Source organism: Schistocerca gregaria, chromosome 1 (assembly GCF_023897955.1).
Source record: "Schistocerca gregaria isolate iqSchGreg1 chromosome 1, iqSchGreg1.2, whole genome shotgun sequence".
Taxonomy (NCBI): Eukaryota; Metazoa; Arthropoda; class Insecta; order Orthoptera; family Acrididae; genus Schistocerca; species Schistocerca gregaria.
In genome coordinates this window covers 935,471,972-935,486,751 of record NC_064920.1, presented here as the reverse complement: position 1 = coordinate 935,486,751, position 14,780 = coordinate 935,471,972, and the positions used below count along the sequence as shown (strand labels likewise).

The window sequence follows — 14,780 nt, the reverse complement described above, 5'->3', positions numbered from 1 at the left end:
AGATGTAGATGTAGATGAAGATATCAGCGCACACTGCGCTGCAGAGTGAATATCTCATTCTGTCTACCGATTTCTTCGGAAAATCTGCCGAAGTAAAATATTCGGCAATGTGTTTGCTTGTCAAACCTGTCCTAGTTTACATTTGTAGTTGTAACTATACATGACGATAGTATCTGTTCCCGAAAGAACAGTTACCGTAGATGACCATGCAGCTTTGCTAGAAATGAAATGACAATTAAATGGACACCCTAGCTGCAAACAGGCTTTGATGTACTGCATTAGGGACATGTTGAAAATGTGTGCCCCGTCCGGGAGTCGAACCTGGGATCTCTTGCTTACATGTCAGACGCTCTATCTATCTGAGCCACCGAGGTCACAGAGGATAGCGCGACTGCAGGGACTTATCCCTTGCACGCTCCCCGTGAGACCCACATTCCCAATATGTCCACACCACTACATTCGAGTGCGCCTAAGAGATGTTTGCCCTCGATGGCTCAGATGGATAGAGCGTCTGCCATGTAAGCAGGACATCCCGGGTTCGGGTCCCGGTCGGGGCACACATTTTCAACATGTCCCTAATGAAGTACATCAACGCCTGGTTGCAGCTAGGGTGTCCATTTAATTCTCATTTGTAGTTATTATGATGTGTTATTCATAACATGCAAGGAATTTTAGGAAATCGAGTATTTTCCTGTTCTTTGAGGATGCCTTTATACACTCCTGGAAATTGAAATAAGAACACCGTGAATTCATTGTCCCAGGAAGGGGGAAACTTTATTGACACATTCCTGTGATCAGATACATCACATGATTACACTGACAGAACCACAGGCACATAGATACAGGCAACAGACCATGCACAATGTCGGCACTAGTACAGTGTATATCCACCTTTCGCAGCAATGCAGGCTGCTATTCTCCCATGGAGACGATCGTAGAGATGCTGGATGTAGTCCTGTGGAACGGCTTGCCATGCCATTTCCACATGGTGCCTCAGTTGGACCAGCGTTCGTGCTGGACGTGCAGACCGCGTGAGGCGACGCTTCATCCAGTCCCAAACATGCTCAATGGGGGACAGATCCGGAGATCTTGCTGGACAGGGTAGTTGACATACACCTTCTAGAGCACGTTGGGTGGCACGGGATACATGCGGACGTGCATTGTCCTGTTGGAACAGCAAATTCCCTTGCCGGTCTAGGAATGGTAGAACGATGGGTTTGATGAAGGTTTGGATGTACCGTGCTCTATTCAGTGTCCCCTCGACGATCACCAGAAGTGTACGGCCAGTGTAGGAGATCGCTCCCCACAACATGATGCCGGGTGTTGGCCCTGTGTGCCTCGGTCGTATGCAGTCCTGATTGTGGCGCTTACCTGCACGGCGCCAAACACGCATACGACCATCATTGGCACCAAGGCAGAAGCGACTCTCATCGCTGAAGACGACACGTCTCCATTCGTCCCTCCATTCACGCCTGTCGCGACACCACTGGAGGCGGGCTGCACGATGTTAGGGCGTGAGCGGAAGACGGCCTAACGGTGTGCGGGACCGTAGCCCAGCTTCATGGAGACGGTTGCGAATGGTCCTCGCCGATACCCCAGGAGCAACAGTGTCCCTATTTTGCTGGGAAGTGGCGGTGCGGTCCCCTACGGCACTGCGTAGTTTCCTACGGTCTTGGCGTGCATCCGTGCGTGGCTGCGGTCCGGTCTTAGGTCGACGGGCACGTGCACCTTCCGCCGACCACTGGCGACAACATCGATGTACTGTGGAGACCTCACGCCCTACGTGTTGCGCAATTCGGCGGTATGTCCACCCTGTCTCCCGCATGCCCACTATACGCCCTCGCTCAAAGTCCGTCAACTGCACATACGGTTCACGTCCACGCTGTCGCGGCATGCTACCAGTGTTAAAGACTGCGATGGAGCTCCGTATGCCACGGCAAACTGGCTGACACTGACGGCGGCGGTGCACAAATGCTGCGCAGCTAGCGCCATTCGACGGCCAACACCGCGGTTCCTGGTGTGTCCGCTGTGCCGTGCGTGTGATCATTGCTTGTACAGCCCTCTCGCAGTGTCCGGAGCAAGTATGGTGGGTCTGACACACCGGTGTCAATGTGATCTTTTTTCCATTTCCAGGAGTGTATATGGGACGTACATGGAATTGACAAACTCGTTATCTTAGCCATTAGAATAGACTATATACTGGATGGTTTGGTATTCGCTATCAGGAGCTGTTTTACAAAGAGGGACTGCAGCATTCTAATCAGAATTGATGTGAAAGCTGCCTGCTTATAGGATAGTGGATGGTGAGAGAAACGATAGATGGTAACATAGGTGCTCATGGGCTTCCGATGAATGTCTTTTTAAATACTGCGTAAGATGCATTGAAAACTACAGATGATGATGGTTATGCTCATAATCTTGTGGATAAGGGAATAGTACGGGAGCATTTATTTCCGAACGATAAAACCTCATCGCCACCTATGATGGCGGCTCGTTCTCAGAAATGAGGAGGAAGGAAGAGAAGACAAAAGGAAACTCTTTGTACGGCTAATCATCGGTTCTATAAGACTAAATACTTCCAGGAATATATACCTGAGGATCAGGACATTCGAAAAGGCAATGATACTTTCGGTATCATAGGAACTGAAAATAAGAAAGAACGTCGTGAAATTCTTTCTTGGTAGCGCGTCACGGGGAGACAGTGCTTCAGCCACAGAAGACTGCGGCAAATGCTACACTACAGCAACGTTCTACTGTCATGAGGGTGTGTTCATTTCAACTGCGAACAAAATCATTAAATATCAGATCGCATGAAAAATTGCGGAAGGATGGAGGAGAGTTAACCTTAGTGGGCAAAAGTACAACAAAGCATGACATTGTAATAAGTAGACAGTCTGTAATTAGCGTTAAAGGGAATAACTGGAACTTCTGAAAATACTCTGAGGTGACAAAAGTCCGGGGATACATCCTAATATAGTGCCCGACTCCTTACTGTTCGGCGTAGTGCAGCAACTCGACGTGGGCTCAACAGTAGTTTGAATTCTCTTTTGCCTCTATTGCCATCCATAATTGCAAACCTGCTGCTGCAAGAACTGACCCGTCAGTCACGTCCCATGAATGTTCAACGGGATTCATGTGTGGCGATCTGAGTGGCCAGATCAATGGCTCGATTTACTAAGAATGTTCTTAAATCCAATTGCGAACAGTTGTGGGCCTATGACATGGCACATTGTCATCCACAACATTAAGTGCATGACTGGCTACAAATGGTGTCCAAGTAGTCGAATATACCCAATTCCAATCAATGATAGACTCAGTTGAATCAGAGGACCAAGTCCATTCCATGCAAACACAGCCCACACAATCATGGAGCCAGCACCAGCTTATAATGCTAGTTGACAACCTGGATCCATGGCTTCGTGGGGTCTGCATCACACTCGAAACTTACTCTCAGCTTCTACCAACTGAAATATGGTCTCTGACGAAGTAACGGTCTTACAATCGTCTAGGGTCCAACAGACCCCTGGAGAAAAGCTGCAGGAGATCTCGTGCTGTTACTAAAGACACTCGCCTCGGTCGCCTGCTCCCATAGCCCAATAACACCGAATATCACTGCTCTGTCTTCACGGAAACGTTTTTCATATCTTCCACATTGATTTCTGCGGTTATTTCCCTTAGTCCTGCTTGTCTGTTAGCATTGTCCACTGGAACCAAACGCCGCTGCTTTCGGTCGTTAATGAAGGCTGTCGGCCCCTGTGCCAACGGCCTTGCCACAATGGTAACATCGGTTCCCGTCAGATCACCGAAGTTAAGCTACGTCGGGCTCCGCTAGTACTTGGATGGGTGACCATCCGGTCTGCCGAGAGCTGCTGGCAAGCTGGGTACACTCAGCTCTTGTGACGAGAACTGAGAAGCTACTTGACTAAGAAGTAGCGGCTCCAGTCTCTAAACTGATCACGGTCGGGAGAGCAGTGTGCTGACCACATGCTCCTCCATATCCGCATCCAGCGCCGCCTGTGGGCTGAGGTTGACACGGCGGCCGGTCGGTACGGTTGAGCCTTGCAAGATCTGTTAGGACGGAGTTTAGCTTTGTTTAGTTTAGTTGGCCCCAGTGTTGTCCATGGTGAGAGGAAATGCCTGATATTTGGTATTCTTGTTACTCTCTTGACACTATGATTCTCGGAATATAGATTTACCTAAAGACTGCCAAAATTTAATGTCCCATGCATCTAGTTACAACTGCCATAGCGCGTTCAGAATCAGTTAATCTCCGTCGTGCGGCCGTAATCATGTCGGAGACCATTTTACATGAATCGCCTGAGTGCCAATGTACTGCCCTTTTATGCCTTGCGTGCGCGATACTACCACCATATCTGCATGTTCATAACATTATGTCATAACTTTTGTCACCACAGTGTATGCAGTGTGCGGTAGTTCCATTTCTAGCCTTTGCATGAGCGTTATTTTAAGGGCGTACTTTCTGAGGAAACACAGGGGTGGCTTTTGTTTCAAAGACAGATTTTTGGATGATGTAACCAAAGCAGCGAGTTAAGAAACTTATTGTATAGACAAGAATAAAGCCCAGGCAAGAGAAAGTTGGTAAATAAATTGTTAAAGTAATTTGTTTCTAAGGAAGCGCTCTGGAGATGTTTTTTACTAGTTAGTTAATTGTCGATCCCATATTGTGACTTCTCTGTGTGAAAACGAGGAAAGTTCACTGTGATAACTATAGAAAATGTCATTTAGGTAAAGCAGACAGCCACTGAAGGACATAGTTAATACCAAAAATTAAATGGGGCGAGGAAGTTTTATATGTGTAAAATGTATGTTAAGGTATTTGTTGTCCAGGAATGCATACAGGTCCCAATTGACAGACTGAATTTCTACAAGGAAAGACGAATGGTGCGGCGAACGGTCCCTGCGATGCTCAGTAAAACGACGTCACGCAGACAAAAGCGAGTGTCATCCTGAGGTCCAGACACCGTTTGACAAGAAGGCTTTTTCAGAATATGATAGCGGTTATTGAGGAAGATGGAGACGTGGAGGGTGACAGCCAGGACCTCTGAAGACATGTTGGGCGATCTAAAAGCTCCTGTAGGAGCTGACTAAACATGGAAAGCAGAACGCATGAAGTCGTTAACACCCAATGGCGATACACAGCCGCAGCAGTCTGTCATCCCTTCTAGGATGGAGGAGCTGTTGCTGGAGAGGTACTCTCCAACAGTCATTCATAAATGCCCCACGAAATGAGACCCTCAGTATTAGGTGTTCTTTGTACACGACAATATAAATGTGTGTATGTGATGGCCAATTCCACCGTCGTCTTCTGCAATTGGCATCCTCTTGAACTGAACACCATATACTAACAACCTGGCGCCTTCACACCTCTGGATGACCAGATGGTGACTACATTCTGCCGGCGAACATTTCCTTGTTGAGTAACACATTAGAGCCCAAATTAGGGGCCACCCTTTCCCCCCGTTGCCATACACCGATTCCCCAGTGCCTTCATCATCGCTGGTCACCACCCAGGGTGGGGATACGCTTTCGACTACAGCTATGCTAGATGTTTTGTTTGGACACCGTGCGTCTCAGTTACGTGTTCAGTGACCATGAGTTAGTATACGATGGGCTGCGTTTGATCCACTTTGGTGGCAGCTTTATTGACGCCTTCGTTCGTCACTGCTAAAGCGTGCTGCGCTAACTGCCGAACCGGTAGCTGCTGACATCAGAGCCTGGTGCGCTGGTAACAACGGGCTTCATCGACTGCCTACTGCAACACGTGCTGCAATGCCATCGTTAAAATGAAGAAAGGATTATTGTTACCGGAATTTTTCATTAACGATTTTCCAAGCAGTTCCAGACTTCATGAGCTCTATAACCATTGTCCTGAGAGGAGCGGCACCATTTCCTAACCAACCTCCGCCACATTTGCGGTTACCTCCCGCCCCAAAATCCTATACCACGCAAAACTGGATCCCCAGTAGAACTTAGCCACTGACTGATTTTGAGTCAGACCCACCTGTGTGAAGTGGATCCTTTTACTGAGAATTATCTGACATCAGAGCAGACGTCTCTGGGTCTCCATAGAACGGGGTTAATGAACATATATGGGTCCATGAACAAGGTAATACAGAGTTATAAACACGAAATCGAACAGGTGAATGCAGTAGATGGTCTTCTTGTTAATAAGGAAATAGGAGTCCGGGTAGCCTACAGTGACCTGCATTGTGAGAAATTATTATAACCAATATAGGTACAACGTCACCACCCCTTACATTAGTACAAGTTAATGTGATGACTACGTCGGCATATGGTGCAGGCTTTGTTAGAAAGCACATAAACGAAATTAATCTGATATTTAAGGCTGTACACGTGTGTAAAGTAAGCTGGTATGCAGACGCGGAGCCTCATGCTCAACGCTGTGACTACTCAAGGACCTCCTGCCTTCCTCAAAGATGTAGCTTCTGTGTGTCCTAACCTCAACAGAGGATGTTCTATCTCCCTTTGGTACGGCCGTATCGGTTGTCGCATGACTCTATTCGCCAGAGGCTATTGCAAGGCTTCACTGCACTTTTTCCAAGTCATCGTTACACGGGAACACCAATCGGATCCAGTTGTACTAAAGTTTTTTAAGAGGTTTTACTCCTCATTATCTATCCCCTTATATCGGTTTGTAACAAGTAATCTATTTCCCCCATGTGAGAGTCTGGTTGTTGGGTTGTTGTAACAGATAAGACGAGATGCAAGCACTACTACGAATTTCTGTTGGTGCTCGATAAATCGGAAACAATAACCTGAGATACGTCATATTGCAACTGTTCGAGCTTTTCAGTGTCACAGCACTGACTAGTGATCTGTGAATGGGTGAGTACGTCACACACTATCATCAGCCTATGTAGTCCGAAGTAATTTCGTAGTCGTATATTTCACAAAATGAACTAATTATCCGACGTTCGCTAAACAAACATTTTTTTACCTGACCATGCCATATTTTCTGCAACTATAAATTTCTGATGGGTTACCAGGCTCACTTTGACGTCCGAGACATTCAGAACACATTCAGATCCGATCACTGGACTAGAATTTTTAAACCCCTAAAACTGGATGGTTGCTCATCATACTGTTTATAGTTAGCTCGCAAAACACTATTTTTAAGATAACAATAGGTAACTAGAGCCAGTCAACCAAATGCAAACGTTTTAGTTTCACGGAAACAATTTAGTGTATTTGTTGTTTAACAAACCTGACCACGACCACTACACCCATAAAAATTAGCCGTTTGTTTTCCCTGAAACAAAACGCACCGAAATATATCGAAAATATCATCTCCCTATGATGCCTCAGAATAGTATTCTTCGTAGTTTGCAGACATCTCGGGTCCAATAAAATTACCAGAATTTTTAACATTTTGGTTGTGAGAAAATCATAACTGCGGCTACAGGTTAATTAGGTGTTGCCTCAGTGACAGGTTTGCCAGAAATCCTGCTCTTTCTCTGACCACTTACTACCCTGCATACCGCTGCACCCTTAAATAGTCTTTCGTTACTGTTATGTTACACCATAAAGGTCAGAGAAGAATTCACGAGTCCGGAGGTGATATACACACACTCACAGGACATGGCTGTAGTCTGTGAGGGTACCACGTGCACGTCTCGAGCAAATCGACAAAACACTGGTCACAATCCCGTTGATATTAAATTGACCGTATGCTATGGTGGTATCACTCTCTATTCTTGCTGCAGCTAAAGCCACTTTTGGAATTAAAAGCTGGAAATGTGATTTACCAAATACGGATGTTTATAATCTACCAGCTCGAAATGGCGATTTTACAGCCTCTAAATTCCGTAGCATCTAGCGAATAAGGGACAAGAATTTTCATAAAGTGTCTGCAGACGTGTCACTGTGAATCATAACCTAATGTGACATTGCTACTGTATCTGACAGCATATGTATAAAGTCTGCAGATCTAATTAAGTAGAAAGGTGTATATAGCCCAGTACGCAGATTGCTTTCCATAAGGTGCTGACAAATCTAACACATTATAATCGCTTTAGATAACACTTAGTCTAAATTCTAGTGACCGTTCACGCCTAAGCCATTTCTACAGTAACTCTGTTAACAGCATATCAGACTGATACAAGGCGAAAACATTCAGAAATCCATTAACATCTTCCAACAAGTTTGACCACATCCATTACTCTTCTAAGAACTGGGGAGCTTGTAATGAATTAGTTATAGACATTATGGTTATAGCAATATGAAGTATCATACCTATTCTCCACATAGAAGTGTCATTAAAACAGCATCAAAAATTGTTTTTGATCATAATACGTTTGGGACTAAAGCATACAATTTCAGCTAATCCTAGTAGTTTACCATCAGTAACCAAGTAAATTACAAGTTCCGATTTGTAGAAAGAACACTTGTACGTCGCCTTCTTTCGCCGTATCATAACACTGATATTGACAGTTCATGCAAAAAAGTTTGTTCTGTGGATACTATGATCATTTTTTTAACTACGGAAATCTGTTATAGCATCTATAAAAATTCCTAGCGGTATGCCCGACTGGAACTTCCATGGTATCACTATTTACTGTAGATCATAAAAGATCATAAAAATGAAAATTAATAAAATGTTTTCTCTCGAGTCGTACAATCATTTTTAAATAAGGGAGGAACAAGTAGGAATTAACGTTTCCCCTCTTTAAAGAAGAAAATATTTTAATTGACGTAGGTGACTCCATACGTCCCAGGTAATTCTTTGTGGAAACGATGTTATTTGCCAGACAGTGAGAAATAGTATTCCAATTATGCGGAACTCCCAGTATGGAACAAACCCAATAAATCAATGAGAATACCTCCCTACAGGAGCGGAGGGCAAAGTCGATCGTGTTCGTTACGTCTGTGTTCCCCGCCGTTTCGCAACGAACGGCAAATAAAGTCGGCTTCACAATACAGGAACTCGATGTGCAGCCAGGTGGAGCACAGTTCTCGAATAGAGGATCAAAGGCTTACATCGACCGGCCTTTGTCCTTTTAATGTGTTTATTTGCTCGCAATATTACTCTGGGCACCAAAGAAGCTTCTTTCCCGTGGATCATATTTATAGTACAATGGAACCCACAGAAACGAGCTTTCGATGAAAGCAACCGTGCTACTGGAACAGAGTCACACACGGCTCTGAAAGAATTTCCCGATTGTCAGCTACCTGAAACTGAAGTTTCGGTTGTGCCTGTGCGTGCTACTAGCACTGTAAAATATACTATCATTATAATCTATATATCCGAGCAATTCTCTACGTTACATGTCAATGTTGTTGATAAAGGCAGCAATGCATCATGAAATATTCCCCATACATTCGAACGGAAACACAGGGAGCTGAAAGTAGTTGGGAATATTTTTGCCTTTGCGTCACAGGAGCTCACGATCCCGATTTTTCAGCAATTGACATTAATGGTCCTCATCTCAGAAATTTCCGTCTGAAACAATAAGAAACATACTGCTGTACTGGTATGGAAAAATATGTCAGTAGCGAGTAATGCGTGTAGCCCTTGTTCCAACGTATGCAAATGAATGTCCACGCTTCATCGCATAATTCACCGCAGGTGACAAAATCTGCATAAATACACAACAGAAAGAACAATCTGTGATAAAATTATTCTTGTAGTACAATTTAAATTACATAGTTTAATTCACTTCGTGCTTAGAAATTACTGCTCTAGGGCCGTCTCTGAAATTAAACCACTTACCAATTATCTGAGTTCATAGGCACAAAGAAGTACTCAATATCCATGAAATTATTCCTTAAAGCGCGTAATAGCAGTGGTTTGAATTCTGTAACTATCGCTGAAGCCAAATTTAAGTTATTGGTAGGAGGTTGTTGTTGACATTGACGACCATACCCGTATTGATTTCTGCAAGCAAAAGCTTATTAAGTACAAATTGCGTAATTATGCTTTCTTTTCTAGTTTAAATGTCACATGCATTCCGTTAATGTCTGATTTAAGACAGCATAAATAATGGCGATGAGTTTTAGACGATGTCTTCTGTCATACTTGAAAGTAGCAGGACCACTTCAACTGTATTCCGCCTAATTAGTCTGCAACCTACACTGCATGGCAGTCTTGCAGCTCCTCTACTCTCTTTTTGGGACAATCGTTTGACTGCCTGTATGTGTTCTATGTCTATACTAATAACAAAACCGAGAAAACAAACTACTAGACGAATTTTCATGGGATTTTCCCAGGTAACGTGAGCTTGGCCTGGGAAAACTTACAAGATTTATTTCATCAAAACCAGATGAGGAAAATAAAGGTGTCGTAAGTTAAAGTTTTGTAATCGGTCCATCTAAGTAGGTGGACATTTAACTTACTGAAGGTGCAGTACACCAAAGAACAAAGAGATGGCGCTGATAATTTGGTAGAATACTAAAGAACCGACGGATGATGTTGTTACTTGTTTTATCTCAACGACAGGAGAATTATCGGAAGTTTACGTTATTGACAGTATTGAGCACCGTAATCTTATCTTTAAGAATACGAACTAACGTTGACTCTACTAGGATATACGGATTTACTGGCTTCACTTAGAGCATTAAAAACATCATAAAATTGCTTTACTTCTTTCGATAGGTTTCATTTACATTTAACACCTTGGCTAGGAAAAATGACAAAGTGATTCCATAAGGGTTTCGTATTTTACCAATTGAGGTACGGTACCCTACAAAGCGACACTACGTAAAGGCCTAAATGAACAGCGTAGTAATAGGGCGGGTCAGCGACTGACCCCAACTGAAGGTTTTATGCTGCAACTCCCTTTGTGTTGTGTGTTTCATTTAATACACTCCTGGGAATTGAAATAAGAACACCGTGAATTCATTGTCCCAGGAAGGGGAAACTTTATTGACACATTCCTGGAGTCAGATGCATCACATGATCACACTGACAGAACCACAGGCACATAGACACAGGCAACAGAGCATGCACAATGTCGGCACTAGTACAGTTTATATCCACCTTTCGCAGCAATGCAGGCTGCTATTCTCCCATGGAGACGATCGTAGAGATGCTGGATGTAGTCCTGTGGAACGGCTTGCCATGCCGTTTCCACCTGGCGCCTCAGTTGGACCAGCGTTCGTGCTGGACGTGCAGACCGCGTGAGACGACGCTTCATCCAGTCCCAAACATGCTCAACGGGGGACAGATCCGGAGATCTTGCTGGCCAGGGTAGTTGACTTACACCTTCTAGAGCACGTTGGGTGGCACGGGATACATGCGGGCGTGCATTGTCCTATTGGAACAGCAAGTTCCCTTGCCGGTCTAGGAATGGTAGAACGATGGGTTCGATGACGATTTGGATGTACCGTGCACCATTCAGTGTCCCCTCGACGATCACCAGAGGTGTACGGCCAGTGTAGGAGATCGCTCCCCACACCATGATGCCGGGTGTTGGCCCTGTGTGCCTCGGTCGTATGCAGTCCTGATTGTGGCGCTCACCTGCACGGCGCCAAACACGCATACGACCATCATTGGCACCAAGGCAGAAGCGACTCTCATCGCTGAAGACGACACGTCTCCATTCGTCCCTCCATTCACGCCTGTCGCGACACCACTGGAGGCGGGCTGCACGATGTTGGGGCGTGAGCGGAAGACGGCCTAACGGTGTGCGGGACCGTAGCCCAGCTTCATGGAGACGGTTGCGAATGGTCCTCGCCGATACCCCAGGAGCAACGGTGTCCCTAATTTGCTGGGAAGTGGCGGTGCGGTCCCCTACGGCACTGCGTAGGATCCTACGGTCTTGGCGTGCATCCGTGCGTCGCTGCGGTCCGGTCCCAGGTCGACGTGCACCTTCTGCCGACCACCGGCGACAACATCGATGTACTGTGGAGACCTCACGCCCCACGTGTTGAGCAATTCGGCGGTACGTCCACCCGGCCTCCCGCATGCCCACTATACGCCCTCGCTCAAAGTCCGTCAACTGCACATACGGTTCACGTCCACGCTGTCGCGGCATGCTACCAGTGTTAAAGACTGCGATGGAGCTCCGTATGCCACGGCAAACTGGCTGACACTGACGGCGGCGGTGCAAAAATGGTGCGCAGCTAGCGCCATTCGACGGCCAACACCGCGGTTCCTGGTGTGTCCGCTGTGCCGTGCGTGTGATCATTGCTTGTACAGCCCTCTCGCAGTGTCCGGAGCAAGTATGGTGGGTCTGACACACCGGTGTCAATGTGTTCTTTTTTCCATTTCCAGGAGTGTACATACATAACGTTTGTTGTAATGATTATTGCTACAATTAATAGTAAGAACTTTTGGCTTACATTTATTTTTTTCTTATAGCGACTGTTATGATTGGATGTGTAGAAGTGCAAGAATCGCCCTCAGTCAAGCTGTAAACGTTGTGGCTAGTGGCACTTTGGTAGAATGAATTAACAAGATGAAACCAAGAGATGATGAAATAAGAAATTTTCCATATAACTTAGACAATGAATTTCGTGGGGAACCATCCCAAAGTGCAGGCAGTGAAACTGAAGATGGAATCTTGGAACTTCCAGATTAAGTAGTTACTGACAGCAGCAAGTCGGATAAAGTGATTTTTATTACGGTTTGCAGACATTATTGAGTATATTAGGTTGACTGTCTCGGAAGATGAGTGGTTAGCAGTCTAGCCACCCAGGCCAGAGGCATAAATTGATCACCTTGACAGAAAAGTGGTGATCCCATGGCAGCCTAGTGTAAATGAAACACGGAAGTCTGCTGATAACTTAATGGGAGCTCGAAAAGGAACTAAGCCTGGAATAAACCTCATACACCAGGTAAATTTTTTTCATGTACTTCGATGATAACATTTTGGATCATATTGCGATGTATACCAACCAAAAGCTAAGTATTCTTGGAAATCATCTGAAAATATTTTCGTGAAAAATTCGAAAGCTTTTGAAAGGGAATAAGTAGTGTCAGCAGTTAGAATTCATAGGGAGAGGGAGAGAGAAATATGGAAAAGACGTGTGATTCAGATACGAAATACTGCTTGGGAAGCAATTTCTATGCTGGAAAGCACGCCAACGCCAATTAGGAGACCATAACAGTGACCGTGAAATACACTCCTGGAAATTGAAGTAAGAACACCGTGAATTCATTGTCCCAGGAAGGGGAAACTTTATTGACACATTCCTGGGGTCAGATACATCACATGATCACACTGACAGAACCACAGGCACATAGACACAGGCAACAGAGCATGCACAATGTCGGCACTAGTACAGTGTATATCCACCTTTCGCAGCAATGCAGGCTGCTATTCTCCCATGGAGACGATCGTAGAGATGCTGGATGTAGTCCTGTGGAACGGCTTGCCATGCCATTTCCACCTGGCGCCTCAGTTGGACCAGCGTTCGTGCTGGACGTGCAGACCGCGTGAGAGCGGTCGCCTTAACTTTTGGCTATTCATACACGACCCACAGTCAGAGTCGAACTCCAAAATGTTGTCAACCATGTGTCTGAGACCTGTACTCATACATACATTATGTATTTTCTTGTACAGGTCAGACTTTGTACTTGAAAGTTGCTTGCCAAGTATCGGCAGGCAAATACGAAACTGAAGTGCCTGTATTATTCTGATTACGATATAAAGTTCCTTTGGATATGCATGTCAAAGGGTGTTCTATTACCAGCTGTGGACCTTCAATATGTGACTGCACAATGGATCGTGCGTTTGACAGTGTGCAGGAGTGATTAGGTTTTTAAACCCTAACGAACAGTATTTACAATGTGCTATAATGTACCCTCCCCCATTTACAACCTTGCAGTGTCAGCTGACAAACGGTTACTCGAAGGCAACATTCTTCTGTAGGTCTGTTGAGGTAACAATGTTCATCACGAAGTGACTGCTCTCTTTCAAGCTTTACGGGAAAGAAGAGAACCATCTGCCTCCAAACTGACTTGCAGCTGCGTTAAAGGATGACAGAAAGTGAGTGGAGTGACCAGTTGAGATGGAGTTGTAACGAGGTATGATTTAATGGTAGACGGAAGATACATTCTACAGAGAGAGGGAGACGCTGCTGCAGATAACTTAACCATTTTTGTCGTTGTTCTGTCGCGGTGTATCACTTGCATGGCAGAGCTTGCCTTCGAGTCGTATACAACTGCGTGTTCTGTGTGTGACCTAGACCACTACCAACTTGCGATTGTTAACAGCAAACCTCTCAGTTATCAGAGAATTTCCAAATGATGCGTGATGATGATGATGAAATATGTCTATCCTCTTTTAGCACTTTGCTACTGTCGAACGAAGGTTTATGCAACGTACTCCATTACGATGCCATCTTTTGGGCAAGAATCGAATCGTCAGTTTCATAACTATGGTGATTCTAAGTTAGCGGCAGGTGTTTGTGAGGTACTGCAATCCCCATGTGTATATCTGCTTGACAGAAGTCCTGTTTTTGAGTTAGTATTAGCAATGATTTGTAATTTCACCCATCAAACACAGCTGCTATGCGTTTGTCTCTTTCCCTTTAAAAGGTGTTCTCCATTACTAATGATCAGTTCACGTAGGATTGAAGCGAGAGCAGAATAATTTCTGAACTCTGACTGTATTTCAATAGTGGGGCTATACACCTCTCGAAAACTTTATTGTGCACTTATCACGAAGAGTAGATGTATTAAGGTAGTCGTTTTTCCATTTTGCTGTTTCCCACCATACTTTATCGCAGAGAAACTTGCGTATAACATACGCTGAAAGTATATTCCTTACACTAGAATACTAACAGCATTGCCTTCC

At 45.0% G+C, this 14,780-nt stretch overlaps 1 non-coding gene across 1 annotated transcript; it reads left to right on the top strand.

Annotated features, from left to right (window-relative positions):
• Positions 1–482: 482 nt before the first annotated feature.
• Trnat-ugu (transfer RNA threonine (anticodon UGU)) lies at positions 483–557 on the top strand. The gene has a single exon. It is a non-coding gene; the product is annotated as a tRNA-Thr (tRNA).
• Positions 558–14,780: the final 14,223 nt, after the last annotated feature.